We start from the raw sequence: 16,684 nt of genomic DNA, 5'->3' as shown, positions 1-16,684 counted from the left end.
TGTACTACTTGTGAAGAAAGGTGGGTGGCAAGAGATAAGACTAGAAGGACAGGGCTGGATAATGAAGGGCCAGGATGCCAGCTAAGGAATTGGGGTTCTGTCATCTAATTTTTAAAGTTATACCAAAGATACCACTTTTTCCTTTGTATTAATTTTATTTTTGTTTTGCTTTCATTCTTTTTTATTGTGAAATATATCACACAACCAGAAAGTGCATAAAATACAAATGTAAAACTTAGTTATTTTAAAATAACCACCTCTGAGGTCAAAGAATAAGACATTGCAGGGAGGGACCCAGCAGCTCTTTTTAGTGACTTTTCTAGTGATCCCCCCCCCACTCCCACCTACAGGTAACCACTCTTCTGATTTCTTTCTTTCCTTCCTATGTACCTCTAAACATTATAGTTGCGGCTGATTTTGGACAGAGTCACATGCTATATATTCTTTTGTTTGTGGTCATTATGTTTGTGAGATCCATCCATGTTGCTGTGTATGGCTGTTGTTTCTTGATCTTCATTTCTGTATGGTATTCCATTTTATGAATACGCCAGAATATATTTATCCATTCTACTCTTGAGAATATTTGGCTTGTTCCCACTTGGGGGCTGTTATAATAGTGCTGCTCTGAATATTTTTGTATATCTTTTGGTGCACATGTGCATGAATTCTTTGGGGTATATACCTGGGAGTGCAATTGCTGGATCATGGAGTATGTCTGTCTTTAACTTTAGAAGAATAATGCCAAACTGTATTCCAAAGTGGATATAACAGTTTACATTCACACAAGTAGTACATGATTGTTCGGGTTGTTCCATATCCTTGGCCACACTTGTTATTATCAGACTTTAAAATTTTTAGTTATTCTGGTATATAATGTTATGTCATTATGATTTTCTTTTTTATTTTCCATTGTGATTTTCTTTTGTATTTTTCTTACTATTGAGGCTAGACACCTTTTCATATGTTCATTGGCCATTTAGATAATGTAGTTTGTTTGTTTATTTGGTGATGTGCCTCATCTTGCCTCTTGCCCATTTTCCTATTGTTATCTGCCTTTTTTTTCATTTTAGAACTCTTTATTATTTTGAATATGAGCCCTTTATTGGTTTTATATGACCTGCTTTTTTGTTTTCCTGAGGATGTCTTTTGGTGAACAAAAGCTGAATTTTGGTATCATTATATTTGTCTGTTTTTTGATAATAGATACTTTTTGTTTCCTGTTTAAGAGATCCTTCCCTATGCCTAGGTAGTGGAAACTTTATCCTACATTGTTTTCCAAAAGCTTTATTATTTAACTTCCCCTTTGGGGTAGATAGTTCAACTGGAATTGATTTTTGTGTATGGTAATTCTTAATTAACTTATTAGTGCTTCTCTGCCTTTAAGATATTTTTTTATATTTTGTCCAGATTTTCTGGGCTGTTTTTAGCAAGATAGGATGGTTCGTCTGAATTACCTAGTTTACCATTCCCAGAACCAGAAATCTCTTTTAAAGTTTTAGTTTCACTTTGACTTCAAAACGATCCATTCTCTTCTGGTCAAAGAGGCCTTAATAAATATGTTTACTAAAAAAATAAGATAAAAAAGACTGAAAACTATATAGATTCATGATTGTTTTTATTTTTTATATTTTTTATTTAAAAGACCAAAAAAGAAGCTTCTGTTTCATCCGTGCTTCTCTCAGCTATAAAATAACTGTTAGACAACTTAAAGCTTGCTACATAAAATGAACAACTGTACTTATTGCAGGGTAATTTTAGAATGTTATTTTTTAATTTAGAATTTTACCATAGTTATACACTATCGAACACTGATGATAAAACAGTTTAACGATGGTAATGACCACCCCCCTTTCTCCGTCTATCCATATATTTAAACCTCTTTTTTTGGCCAGAGATGGACTGTATGCAAATCGCATCCAGAATGCTTTTAGTTTGTGCCACAAAATATGAAGAAAATGTTTTCAGTTTATGGCAACTAGATCCATGACATATGATGCTCCGGGAACTGTTTTTACAGTCGCAAGATGCACAGGAACCGAATAGCAAACTCCCATGATTATTGGCAAGGAAAAACTGGCTACGTGGCTGATGTTAAATGTGCTTTTTAAGACAGCCAGATCAAGAAATGTCTGAAGAATTTGAGACTGTAGCAGGGAGATGATTTAGTAGTTAGTAAACACAGCCTTGGGAAGGCCCGGCAAGGCAGTTTCTTGTGAGCCATTTACAGCTTCTAGGAGGAGAGCACAGTGTAGGCGCCAGAGAGGAAGGCCTGACGTGGCCTCCAGGGAATGTTGCCGAGGGCAGCAGAGCCTCTTCCACAGGCACAGACGCACCATGGAGTGAGGTGGAGGCTTCTCGTCCCCACCTTGCCCTGCCATTTCTGTCTCTGAGGCTCACGATGGAGGTGAGCCTGGTTGTAGCCAAGATTTTAGGGGTAAGCATTGCTTACTTGGAAGTTATGGCTCTCGAGCCACACATTTCCTTCCTGCCCAGCCCTTGCTTATACCATTTTCTTTCTCTTTTAAAATTAATGATCCCCCAAATTGTGATCCATGGATCCCTCCTCACCCCTCATATAGACCCTTTCAGGAGGTACATGAAATCACAATTATTTAATAACATTAAGATGATATATGCCTTTTAAACTCATTCCTGAGTGTACAGTGGAGTTTTCCAGAGGCTGCATGGCATGCAGTACTGCAAAAGGTTGAATGCAAAAGCAGATGTTAGGATACAGCTGTTGTCTGATATTTGCAAAATATTAAAGTCACTTGCAAAAATGTTAAAAAATGGCACTTTTCTCAAATTTTGTATCCTTTAAAATATGATTTTTAATTTAAAAATGTTAACAATCATTTGTATGTTTAAATATTTATGAATAAATATTTTAAATTTTTCATAGTTTTAATTTTTAATGTGGTAAATATTGATAATTACAACCCACCTAAACAAAAGCTTTTGGGGGTCCTTAATAATTTTTAAGAATATAAAGAGACCCTGAGCCGAAAAGGTTTGAGAATCACTGCTTTAGATCCCGTCAATTCCAGCACGAATCTTCGTTTCTCTCTGAAGGCTGCACAGATTGTCTAGCCCACCATTTTCTCTGCATCCTCAAAACTTCTGTGCCACATAGCTTAGTGCTTAGTTTTTGTGGAATTGATTGGAGTGCTAGTTTTCTTATCAACACTTATCACAGTGTTAAGACCTCTGAGGACAGGGAGCATAGCTTAAATGAGAGTTTTTTGAGATGTCCACGATGTGTATTGCTGAGCACAGCATAAATAGTTAATGGTTATTCATATTATTATTATCTTCAATATCAATATTAAAATTTCACTTACTGGTTTAATGGAGAACCAATATGCATTTGAAATTTTATGAAGAACCTTCATAGAAATAGCTATTTGATTTTTTAAAAACCTACATAAAATATACAATATGGAAAAAGAATAAAGGCTTTTTGATCATAGATCGTCAATGAATTGGGTACAGAAGCTGAGCATGTTAATCTGTTTGATTCTTATGTGGCCAATGCTTTCAGTAAAACCTGGCCAGAGGCCCTTGCTCTGAAAACGCTGAGCATAGTGCTGGACATTTCGTAAGCATCAGGAAAGCTGGTTGAGTTGAATCTGCTGTTCCAGTAGCTGCCTTTGCTGTTCTTGTAGCTGGCAGTCATTATTCCCTACCATCCCGCCCCCATCTCCAAGTGACTTGCAGTGTGTGTAGGTCTTCAGAGGGTAGCTTTACTTTCTGTTAAAGAATTGACAAGTTGTCCTGGACTAAGTGAGAGGGCATTAGTTCCATTTGACCAAACTGGATTAGTGGTTGAAGGTGAAGCACGTGCCTTTTTCCTCATCCCTGCTTTAGACTGAGTTTGTTTTTTATTAGGCAATCCTCCCTGACTTACAAGATATAATAAATTTAACATCTTTATGCCAGGGTCCTGCTCTCAGTCCCAGAGTTTCTTCACAGCTTCTCCCTGGAAGTCTGTGGGTCCATGCAAGTAGCACACTGCCCCGAGAGCCTGCCATAACTTCACCATGGTGTTTCTAGAACAGAGCATGATAACTGGCAGGTGGCTCATTCACTGAATGAATGGATGGAATCTGTAATGTGGCCTTGGATGTATTGTTTTCTTGTTGTTGTTTGTTTGCTTTTAAATATTTATTTATTTATTTATTTGGTTGTGTGAGGTCTTAGTTGTGGCAGGTGGACTCCTTAGTTGTGGCTCCAGGGCTCCTTAGTTGCGGCTCGCCAGCTCCTTAGTTGTGGCATGCAAACTCTTAGTTGCGGCATGCATTTGGGATCTAGTTCCCTGACCAGGGATCGAACCTGGCCCCCCTGCACTGGGAGTGCAGACTCTTATCCACTGTACCACCAGGGAAGTCCCCCTGGATATATTGTTATAAGCGATAAGCAGCATCCTTATTTGAGTAAACTAAGAATATTGTATTGAGTTGATTTTCTTTTTCCCCAAAAATGTTTGTTTTTATTTCATAAGAGCTTATTGGAATATCCTTTGCACTAGCACTGTTTCAAATGATGGTGATACTGTGATAAAAAGGCTTAGCAGTTTCTGCCTTCAGGAAGCTTATGACCTTGTAGTATACACGACATAAACAAGCCTAGTGGAAAAATATACAAGGACCAGAGGAAGGACCCATCCAGAGAGGAATCAAGACAAACTTCATAGGAAAGGTTTCCCTTTTCTTGCATCTTGAAGGTTGAGAAGAAATTTGCCCTGTGAGTGGGAAGGAGTCCAAGGGGAAACAGCATGTACAAAGTCACAGGCACACAAAGCCACGTGGTGCTTAAGGGAAATTGAAAGCAATGTGGTTTTGTGAAATGAAGCTGAGAGGAGAATGGATCCTGGGCTTTATACCACGCAGTGGGAGTTAGATTTCATCTTGAAGATGGATGAGAGACATTGCAAAGGCACTGTGGTTTTGCACTTTACAACAGTAATTCTAATAGCAGTGGGGGTGGGGTGGGTCTTGAGGGTAAAAAAATCAATTAAAAAACAAATGGAATAAATCTGGTGAGAAACTATGCTGGAACTAAGGCAGTGACAGTAGGAATAGGGAAGAAAGTACCTGTTGAAATATTTGGGGATTAGAACTGACAGAGTTTAGTGAGAGCAAGATGCTGCTGATGGTCCCAGATTTTTATTTGAGTGGGACGCTAGGATTCTGTAGAGAGGCGGATTACTTTGTGTCATTACGTTGCGTTTTTATTTGAGTGGGATGCTAGGATTCTGTAGAGAGGCGAATTATTTTGTGTCATTACGTTGCGTTTTAGGGACCTGTGGAACATGGGGTACAGAAGTCCACTGACATTAGGAAGCTCTATAGATGGCTTTGAAGATTGTAAGAAAGAGGAGCCCTAGAGAGAGATTTGGGAATCATCAAGATATAGCTAGTAGTTAAATCTGTGGGAGAGAATAAGGACATGAGTTTATATCAGCGGTCCCCAGTCTTTTTGGCACCAGGGACCGGTTTTGTGCAAGACAATTTTTCCACGGACTGGTGTAGGGAGATGGTTCAGGTGGTAATGCGAGCGATGGGGAGTGGCGGGGAGCAGCAGATGAAGCTTCGCTCGCTCACCTGCCGCTCACCTCCTGCTGTGCGGCCCGGTTCCTAACGCCGCGGACCGACAGCTGTCCATGGCCCAGGGGTTGGGGACCCCTGGTTTATAATAAAAAGAGAAAGGGAGGATGAATTCCCGAGGAACATACCAATAATGAAAGAACAAGTAGAGAAAGACTGCCAGCAAAAGAGACTGGAAGGAAATGGTCTAAGTCAAGATAGCAAAACTGATGCATTTGGCCCCTTCTGTGGCATAAAGGGACTAAATATGGTCCATATTAGTTTGAGCATCAGAACTAGGCTCAATCCTTGAAGACAGGAATTGAGTTGGATTCCTTTACCACAACCCCTGTCCTCCAACCCTCCATGTACAGAAGCAGCAGCTTCTTACCCAGCAACACTCTGCCCATGGTGAGAACCTGAAAATCAACAGTATTGACAGGGGCCTTGGGCTGGCTGCAAACCTAGGGAGACAGGGGGACCCAGACACAGCCAAGGGACCAGGAACTAAAGCAAGGTGCCCCTGGCCTAGCGACGGGATCTGCAGTATCCTTAACATCAAGATAGGAAAGGAGCTCCCAAATGACAAGGGTTTCAGGTCATTCTAATTTTTAAATGGCAAAGAGAGGTTAAAGCAAAAAATTCAATGATATCCACTGTATTTGACAACAGAGAGTGATAGGGAAAGAAACCAAATTTTGATGCTTAGCAAGTGTATGAGAGATAAGGACACTGACACCACAAATAAAAACGTCTTCTTTTTTAAAAAATTAATTAATTAGGGCTTCCCTGGTGGCGCAGTGGTTGAGAGTCCACCTGCCGATGCAGGGGACGCGGGTTCGTGCCCCGGTCTGGGAAGATCCCACATGCCGCGGAGCGGCTGGGCCCGTGAGCCATGGCTGCTGGGCCTGCGCGTCCGGAGCCTGTGCTCCACAACGGGAGAGGCCACGGCAATGAGAGGCCCGCATACTGCAATATATATATATATATATATATATATATTTATTTATTTACTTATTTACTTATTTACTTATTTATTTATTTTTGGCTGCGTTGGGTCTTCGTTGCTGCGTGCAGGCTTTCTCTAGTTGCGGCGAGTGGGGCCTACTCTTTGTTGCGGTGCACGGGCTTCTCATTGCAGTGGCTTCTCTTATTGTGGAGCACGGGCTCTAGGCACGTGGGCTTCAGTAGTTGTGGCTCACAGGCTTCAGTAGTTGTGACTCGTGGGCTCTAGAGCACAGGCTCAGTAGTTGTGGCACACGGGCTTTGTTGCTCCACGGCATGTGGGATCTTCCCGGAGGGCTCGAACCCATGTCCCCTACATTGGCAGGCAGATTCTCAACCACTGAGCCACCAGGGAAGTCCCAAAAGCTTCTTTTTTAAGAGCTTGAGTAAGAGAGGAAAGAGGGGATGGAGGGTGCAAAAGCTGGAGGAAATTTTAGGATTAAAGGGGATGTTTTTAGGAGTGGACAGACTTGAACATTTTTACAGAATTTCCAAAGTGTTGAACTGAAGTAGAAGTGATCGGAAACTGGAAAGCATTTCCAGATCTTGGAACAATAACAACCCTCAGGTATTGGTGGCTAAATAAACCCATCGACCTGTAGCAGAACAGCCTCCACCTGCGCTCCTTAGACTTTTGACTTTATCATTGGTGTTAATTAAGTAGGTTCCTTTTTGCCCACTTGGGCTGGGTGCCCCGCTTATAGAGCTGGACGTGTGGTACCCTCCCATCTGCCCAGAATCTCCTGGTCTGTGCTTGCCTCCTGGGAATACCTTCCTGGGCTTCTTTGCTGGTGTTTTGCTCCACCCTCACATCTGCTGCCTCACTTAAGGCATCTCTTCCGGACATCTTGCTTGAAGTTAGGCCAGTCACCAACAAGGTAGACAGTCAGGGTTTTCAGTGTTATTTGTGATTCACTTAAAAGTTTACAGGTATATTCTTAATAATTTGCATCTCAAGAATCATGACGGTTATCAAACAGATAACAGTGGTGAGTCCTGGGAAGACCAGGGAAGGGAGAGAGAGGACCATGGTCAAGGGCTTTATTCATATTGCTTGAGTTTTTTTGAAATGAGAATTGAAACTAAATTTAAAAGAATCATGCTAAACAACCAAGTTTGAAAATTAAAACTTTATCATATCAGAGGTGTTATTAGTAAATATAGTTTATTGACTTTGTATTTCTTTCAACCATGTGAAAGATTTCAGTTCTAATTACATCTGTGAGTTTAGTTCCATACTTAACTGTGGAGGAGCTCTTGAAGCCTACTTGAAGTTTTGCAGGGCCTGGGAATTGATTTAGTCCAAGATCCACTGAACCTTCCCACCCTTCTGTGTGAATTTCAAGGCCAATCTGGTTATTCTGCAAGAGAATAGAGAAAACTGGAGCAGTTCAAATAGTTTACTGCCGTGGCTACACATGCTCAGATGGAAGGATTGCAGTGTACTTCTGAACATTTCAAAATGATGTTTGGAAGGAATTTGCCATTACTCATACCTTAGAAGGAAATTAGTGCTGTAGATAACTTCAACTAGATAATTTTAAATGTTGATTTTAGAATAAAATTTTGTTTATCTTGAATATGAGTGCATCTGATACAGAGGTTTACAGCCCTGCGGAGAAAGTAATGAAGCTGTCCTGTAAAAACTGGTTTCCAGAGTACTTGGAAAACTGCCCAGTTCCCCCCCCCCCCCCCCCCCGCCTGCCTCTCCTCTGTTTTAACTCCTTTTCCATCACTGACCACCGGCAAGCGTCCGGGACCAACTGCCAAGCAGGCAAAGGACAGAGCTGGCCAGTGTCCTAAGCTTGTCTGTTAGCAAGATATGTAATAATGGGCTACTTTATGAAGTTGGTATAGAATTTAGACTACTGATAAGTCTGGAGAAGAATGTTTAGCCGGGGCAGAAACTAACCACAATAGAGAACTGAAAATTAGTCGGTCTTATCTATCTGCAGACTATCAAGTCTGCAGTTGAGAAAAAATTTAAGAATCCTGTCTTTCTCTGAGGTGCTGAGTGTCACACGTAACCACAAGGTTTACATCCTCTGTGAGGGCCAGGCCCATCTTGGAAGTTGCAACTAGCTTCTTCATCTTTCCCCAGTGCAGTGTGGAAGCGTCCACACTGCAGTACTGAGTTATTGGAATCACGTCAGGATTCAGTTCAGCTTATGTTTATTGAACTCCTACCCGATACCAAATTCAAAGTTAATGTAAGACATAGATAGTCCTTGTTGTCAGAGAGTTCTGTTGTGTGAAGAAAACAGACCCATGGATATTACCAGTATTATATGGTATTTCTCAGAGGAGGAACACTTAGTGCAACCAGGAAGGGTACAGGAAGCTTTCGGGAGCTAACATCTGAGGCAGATCTTAAAGGAGGAATAGAAGGGGGACCTCCCTGGCGGTCCAGTGGTAAAGAATCCACCTTCCAATGCAGGGGGCGTGGGTTGGATCCCTGGTCGGGGAACTAAGATCCCACATGCCACAGGGCAACTAAGCCCACATGCCGCAACTACTGAGCTCACATGCCTCAACTAGAGAGCCCGTGCGCCACACCTAGAGAGAGAAGCCCTCGCACCTCAACGAAGATCCCACATGCCGCAACTAAGACCCGATGCGGCCAAAAATAGATAAATAAATAGCACCCCTTACTAAAAAAAAAGAGGAGTAGAAGGGAATTAGGCACAGGGCCCTCAGAGACGTTAGTGAGCAAGGAAACCCTGTGCAGTCCATGTGACTAGAATGTGAAGTGACGATGGGGCTAGAGAGATCTTGAATTTAACCCTAAGGGTAGTGGGTAGGTATTGACTGAATTTTGGCAGTGGTATGTTCAAAGGTCAAATTGGCTTTTTAGAAAGGAAGATTGCTGGGATAATAGTGTGTATAAAAGAAGGGTAAAGATAATAATTAAAATGTCACTAATATCACAACACCATTCCATCTGAGATTTATTTATTCAAACACTTAAAAAAATAAGCTAAGATAGAGATGATGAGAGATAAGAGAGCAGCAAGATGCTTTAGAGATTCAGTAAAACACTACCTCAAATGTAGGACTAAAGCTATAATTTATAATCCGTAGCCATGGGAAATGGAATGTGCTTTCTTGGACAGAAACATTAAGTTGATTGTGAAATCAACTAGGGGGCCAGTTGAAATCAGCTAGGGGGCCAGTTTCCAAATAGTGACCATCTTTCTGACGACAGTGTAGCATGTTGAGCAGAATATCCTTCTAGCATTTGTTCCTGCCATTATAAAATGAAGGGACTGGCCTGGGATCTCTCAAGGTCTAATAAATGGCTGTCATTTCATGTATATTTGTATATATATGAGTCTATATTTCACATATATAGAGAGAGAAACATTCCATCATGAAATAACATTTTCACTGCACTTATTAGCAACTTGCTATCATCTGATTTGATTTTGAAGAGGCCATTCCAGCAATTAATTAGAAACAGATTGGAGCGGAGCAAGAGTAGGCCCAGGAACACCAGCTAAGAGGCCTCCACAAGTAAGAAATGATGACAACAATGAAAATGAAGAGTTATGGGGCTTCCCTGGTGGCGCAGTGGTTGAGAGTCCGCCTGCCGATGCAGGGGACACGGGTTCGTGCCCTGGTCCGGGAAGATCCCACATGCCGCGGAGCCTGTGCGTCCGGAGCCTGTGCTCCGCAACGGGAGAGGCCACAGCAGTGAGAGGCCCGCGTACCGCAAAAAAAAAAAAAAAAAAAAAAAATTATGTGTGGATCTGAGATACATATTGTGAAAGCAGGAATGACAGGACTTGCTGATGGACTGTGAGAGGACTGGGGTGGGGTGAGAAATCCAGGATGACTCTGAGGTTCTGACCCAGGCACCTGGGTGGAGGATGATACCCCCTCCTCATTTTTTTTGGCGGTGCTGCATGGCATGCCAGATCTTAGTTCCCTGACCAGGGATCGAAATCGTGCTCCCTGCAGTGGAAGCACGGAGTCTTAACCACTGGACCGCCAGGGAAGTCCCAGTTATACCCTTGATTGAGACAGTGGAGACAGGAGAATGGGGTCCGGGGGTGGTACAGGGGCGGAGGGGATGAAGAGTGCAGTTTGGGATGTATTGAATCTACAGTGATTATGAGACCTCCTCATGTCAAATGGAGAAGTTGAAAAGGCAATTTGGTATTTTTTGGTAGAAAAAATGAGTTAAATAAATAATAAAGGTTTAACATAGGTTGTCATGTTTCTTCAGAAAGTATTTCAGTTCACATTCTTAAAAACCATTCACCTTTATAGAGCATGTGGCTGGTGCCCTGCCCTGTATTAAGTGTTTTACACATATTTCATTTAAACTTCCAAAGAACCCTATGAGGAAGATGCTGTTATTGTTCCCAATGTTGAATGAGGAAGCTGAGGCTTGAGCTGTTAGGCCACTGGCCTAAGCGTCAGTAGCTGGTAGGTGGAGAAGCCTGGATTTGTACCATGGCATCTTGCTGTGCGCATGAGGCTCATTGTTATTTTCTTCTCTTTTCAGGGTTTTGGTTTTTGCACTGAATGTAGTCTAGACTCATCTTCACGGGCTTGTGTTGCCCCAGGATACTGTCAAAGGTAAGTTTTAAAAATCTATTTCCACCGTGTATTGACAGTGAAATGAGAGTCTTCATCTTAAAAAGAAGAAAAGTACGTTTTGACATTAATGCTTCTTTCCAGAGTTCTTACAGAAGGGTATTTAAAGTGGCCATCACACCAGCCCTTTTGCATTTCCACTTCACTAGGTCCCTTTAAAAACACCTGTATTTCGTTTGATACTGACATTTGGTGCCTCATCCTTTTATGAAGCTAGAATTTGTTCTTAGATTTAGCAGTTTCACAGTTTTACATGAGTGTAGCCTCGCATCTCTGCCTCCGGTCCCTCCCCCCTCCGGTCTGTAGTCCACGCACTGCCAGAGTCAGCGTCTAACGATAGATTTGCTCACGTCGCACCTTTGCTTAAACAGCTCTCGTGGCTCCCGGTCAATGCAGATGTCATCCTACAAACCCCTCCAAAACCTAATCCCAAACAACGTTTCTGGCTTCTTTTTTAATAAACCTCTATCTGTGAACCTTACCAGACTATGTTCTGTTCCCCAGACATGAAGTTATTTTTCACAACTTTGTGCCTTAATGGATGCTCTTCTCTTTGCTTAGATTTTGGAAGAGGGGAGAGGAATGCAACTATTTACTCTTCCTTCTTGTACTCTCCTGGCAGAATTTCTTTTTCATCTGTGTTCTAAGAGCACCCGTTGTTGTTACAGCAATGAAGCATTCGTTATTTTAAGAGTTATTTGTATCTGTCTCCTTTACTAGTCTGTAAACCCTTTGAGAATTCTTGGAAAGGAACTGTTTTTGTAGTGCCTACTGGCTGCTTCTGGACACCTTGCTGAGTGCTATACGTATATTATTTTTTTTAATTAATTAATTAATTTATATATATATATTTTTATTTTTGGCTGCGTTGAGTCTTCACTGCTGCACGCGGGCTTTCTCTAGTTGCGGTGAGCGGGGGCTACTCTTCGTTGTGGTGCTCGGGCTTCTCGTTGCAGTGGCTTCTCTTGTTGAAGAGCACGGGCTCTAGGTGCACAGGCTTCAGTAGTTGTGGCACGTGGGCTTAGTTGCTCCGCGGAATGTGGGATCTTCCCGGACCAGGGCTTGAACCTGTGTCCCTTGCATTGGCAGGTGGATTCTTAACCACTGCGCCACCAGGGAAGTCCTATTATTTAACTTCATTCTTGTAACACCTCCTCTGACCAGTTTTATAGATGAAAATAATGAAGATTAGAAAGTTAAGTAACTTGCTCAAGATTATACAGCCAAGAAATGACAAAGAATAATGGTTCTGCTCCTTCAAAGCCAAAGCTTATTCTACTACACCACACTAGCCCAGCACCATCTGGCATGTGGTGGGGACCCAGTAAATATTTATTGAATAAATACCTATTGCAATTTAAACAAAAAAGGCTTTAGTTGATTAATTCAGTCATTCTTACATAGAAATTTATTGGATACTTATTAAATGCTGGGTACACAGTTTTACGTAATCTGTTAATACAGAGATTAATGAGAAATAGTGTCTGGTATCAAAGCGTTGATAATCTAATAGGAGAGGCATTAATGTAAGTAAATAAATCCAATACAGTGTTACAGATCTTGTAGTAAAATTCAAACAGGATCCACTGGGAACACTGAGGAAGGAATCACCAGTTCTGCCTAGAGGTGAGACAGGAATTACTTTATGAAAGCTGAGTCTCGAATGAGAAGTAGGGAGAGGAAAGACCAAGGGAGTAATATGAATAAAAACATGGAAACCTGAAACAATCTGGCATATTTGGGAAGCTGTAAGTAGTTCACTATGGCTGGAACAAAGTGAACAAAGAGACCTTGGCCGATGAAGCTGGAGAGACAGGTGAGGGCTGGATCCTGGAGGAATTTGAAAATATGAACATATTTGCCAACTTCTTTAGAGAAGCTCGAGCACAGAGGCTGCATGACGTTACTCGTATTTGCTCGTTAACGTCTGCTGAGGCCTGTCCAGTGTGTGCTGAAGCACTGTGCCAGGTCAAGACTATCGTCGGTCACCTACTTTATTCACCTTCGTTTTTGTCAAAAGGGCGGTAAAACTGATTTAGACCCTTAGACACAACTATAAGCCACGACTTCAAACAAGAACGTCTTAGAGACTTTCTCAAGAAACACATTGAAAAACATTGAGGATAGTTCAAAATCAACCAGAAAAAAAAAGAGAGAGCAAATTAAGGACATCAGTATGACATTTAGTGAGAAACCTCTCAATTTCCATTTCCCCTTTGAATTGCCTATATAAGCCTAGAACAAACAATTTAAACATAGAACTTCACTGGTTTTATAGCACATGTGCTGTTTGAAATTCAGCTGCCTTGCAGCTTATATGCAGCAAATAATGGTTGCACTCGCTAAATATCTAAAAGGCCTGTATGAAGAAAGTCTCTTTTCCCTAAAGTCTAATCATTGCCTCAGCCATGTCTGCTTAGGAAAAGCTGTGCCTGCATGATTCAAGGTCAGGCAGCAGCCGTCTGTGCTTTGAAGCCACCCAAGCCTGATAATGCCCTATTGCCTTTGCTGAGGCCAGCACAGCTGGCATTTGCTTGCTAGGCCAGAGTGGCTGATGTATGCTGAGGCCACTTGCACAGCTGACATTTAGATGAGCTTTCAGTGCCACCACCACCACTGCTGCCGCCACGACCAGTTGTGGCTTGTTGCTTTGCTGAGGCCGGCGAAGCCCCCAAGCCTTTGCTCAGGCTTCTCTGCCTGGTGCATGCAGCCTTGTCTCTATAGAAACAGCCACATACCTGAAGACAGAGTTGCCATAACTACAGTTACACTAAGGTCAAAATACAGTGTGGCCTATGCTTTATAAAATTGTCTTTTTTTTTTAAAATTTATTTTATTTTTGTCTGCGTTGGGTCTTCATTGCTGTGCACAGGCTTTTCTCTAGTTGAGGTGAGCGGGGGCTATGCCTCGTTGCGGTGCACGGCCTTCTCATTGCGGTGGCTTCTCTTGTTGCGTAGCACGGGCTCTAGGCACGTGGGCTTTAGTAGTTGTGGCTTGCGGGCTCTAGAACGCAGGCTCAGTGGTTGTGGCATACGGGCTTAGTTGCTCCACGGCATGTGGGATCTTCCCAGACGAGGGCTCGAACCCGTGTCCCCTGCATTGGCAGGTGGATTCTTAACCACTGTGCCACCAGGGAAGCCCCCCTATGCTTTATAAACTTCTAATTTAGCCTCAGTAGTTAAAAGCTAGTATATAACTGTAAAAACTCATGTGGACTAATGTAAACCTCTATAAGGTCAAAGCACCTTGCCCCCTCACAAAAGACCAAGGCCCAGAGTCCTGGGCCCAACAGAAGCCTCAGAAATTTCACGTGTATTTTTCTCCCCAAATTTTGCTTCATGTCTATTAATCAAGACTCCAGTCTCATCTGCCAGATTTAGGTCTTTGAGAGATCTAATAAATAGCACCTTTTCCCTGGGCTGAGTTTTATACCATTGAGAAATGGAAGAGTAGGGCATTTGGGAGACCAAAATATCATCTTTATTACTAATAAAGCTGTCTTGGAGAATGCAGCTTACATCTACGGGCAAGAGTCTTAACAGTGAAGCTCAGAATTCAGCAGACTTACCTGTCACAGGTTTACGTGAGGGACCTGTATTGATGGGTATGAGAGTGGAGCACAATGCGTGCTCCTGAGGGACAGCTGGCTTCCGAAGGTAAGAGACAGAAGGGGCTGAGCTCACATACCTTGTTTCTCCTTCTGAACTCACCATTCAGATAAGATCCTGCACCTCCACTGGGGTGGAATGTGTGGATGGAGTGGAGCCAGGAGTGAAACCTCAGGAGAGGGGAAGAAGCGTTCTTCTTTCCAGCGCATTCAAACGAAAACGGCACAGAAATAATGGGGGTGTCTTTTCTGGTCAGCTATGCCTGTAATGTATCATCTATGAAATACAATCTCTATTTCAGTAAAGCAGAATGAGAACTTAAAAGACTTTTGTGAAGCAATTTGTATACCAGATCTTCCTAGTTAATGTTATCAAGTTTTTCCAGTGCTGTCAATTTAGTTTTTATAGAAAGAGTAATTCTGCTTTTGCACAACTGTCATAAACAGGTGAGGGACAAAACCAACTAGAGAAAGCCTGTTTCACTTTCTGTGAGCTTCAGCTGTGTATTTTACAGAGGGAATGGACAGTGTCGGTTCACGCGGAGTGAGTGAATTGGTGTTGGTTAAGGGGCTTCCACTGTACCAATTTTACATTTCGTTACATAAATACACATTGCTTCCCAAAAAACCTTATTAGGTGAGCACAGTAGGTATTTCGATACCCTTTCCCACCCAACAGGTAAGGAAACAGATTTCCAGAAATATTCAATACCTTTTTGGCCTTAGGTCTTGGTTATTGAGAAGCCTACACCAGAACGAGTTTGCGAGGTCCCCAAACCTGCTGTATTCATAAAGATTTCTCTGCACACCAAAAGGATTCACTGTCAAACGTCTTTTTAGCTTTCATATTTTGTAGCTATGAGCCCTTTGAAATATTTGAAAGGCTTTGAAATATTCATACCTGTATTATAATGGAGATTTGCTTTGTATCAGTTTGAGTACTTATTCCTTAATAATTACGTACTTAGTGAATTAATTTGAATGTTGCATAAACTTTTAGTAGTTTCTTTTTGGTACTTTTTTTTTTTTTTGCAGTACGTGGGCCTCTCACTGTTGTGGCCTCTCCCATTGCGGAGCACAGGCTCCGGACGCGCAGGCTCAGCGGCCATGGCTCATGGGCCCAGCTGCTCCGCGGCATATGGGATCCCCTTGGACTGGGGCACGAACCTGTGTCCCCTGCATCGGCAGGCGGACTCTCAACCACTGCGCCACCAGGGAAGCCCCTGGTACATTTTAATTCATAAACTTTTAACACTTTTATTGGACTCATCTTCTTCTTAGAGGAAAAATTACTACTTTTTATTCTCTTGCCCTATGAATAGTCTGTTCTCATATAAAAATAAATTAACTGACATTTATTTTATTAAGCAGATTTTCTTAAAATAAAAAGGTGGGATCAACCATTAGAGTACACCTTAATTTCAGTTATAAAATACCATAAATGTTGAACATAAATTATAAACCCAAGAAACCCAGATACTTTCAATAGCCTAGCCTAATAGCCAGACAGTATGACCTGCTACAGCATAACTGGTCCCCTAGTCTACTTAGGTCGGCCTCTTTTCTGACAGGTCAGTGTTTGTACTGTATGAATTGCTGAAGATTTTCACTATTACCTCTGCCGAAAGTCAAAAAGAGGAAAGACATCTAGAACTGTTTAATATTCCAGTGTCTTAAACCTGTCCTAATTATTCTCCCCTAAGGTGGGGAAAACTCTCTCCCTACCTCTCTCCCTCCTTTCTTATCTAGGATGCATGTGTATACAGACACACACACACACACACACACACACACACACGTGCACGTGCGCACACACATTACTTAAGGTCATTGCTTCACAGTATCTATGGTCTCAGTGACAGAATTTCAGTATAGTCTGAGAAAA

General features: G+C 42.0%; 1 protein-coding gene across 3 annotated transcripts in view; it reads left to right on the top strand.

Moving 5' to 3' along the window:
- Positions 1-16,684, top strand: part of TNRC6B (trinucleotide repeat containing adaptor 6B) — a 240,809-nt gene that overhangs the window by 43,443 nt on the left and 180,682 nt on the right. For all 3 annotated transcript variants that reach the window (XM_060166367.1, XM_060166368.1, XM_060166365.1), the window contains exon 2: positions 11,101-11,174. The gene's annotated coding sequence lies outside the window, so the exon portion shown is untranslated. The remainder of the gene's footprint in view (positions 1-11,100; positions 11,175-16,684) is intronic.

The sequence above is a fragment of the Lagenorhynchus albirostris genome, chromosome 11 (assembly GCF_949774975.1).
Source record: "Lagenorhynchus albirostris chromosome 11, mLagAlb1.1, whole genome shotgun sequence".
Classification (NCBI taxonomy): domain Eukaryota; kingdom Metazoa; phylum Chordata; class Mammalia; order Artiodactyla; family Delphinidae; genus Lagenorhynchus; species Lagenorhynchus albirostris.
This window is presented reverse-complemented; position numbering and strand designations above follow the sequence as displayed.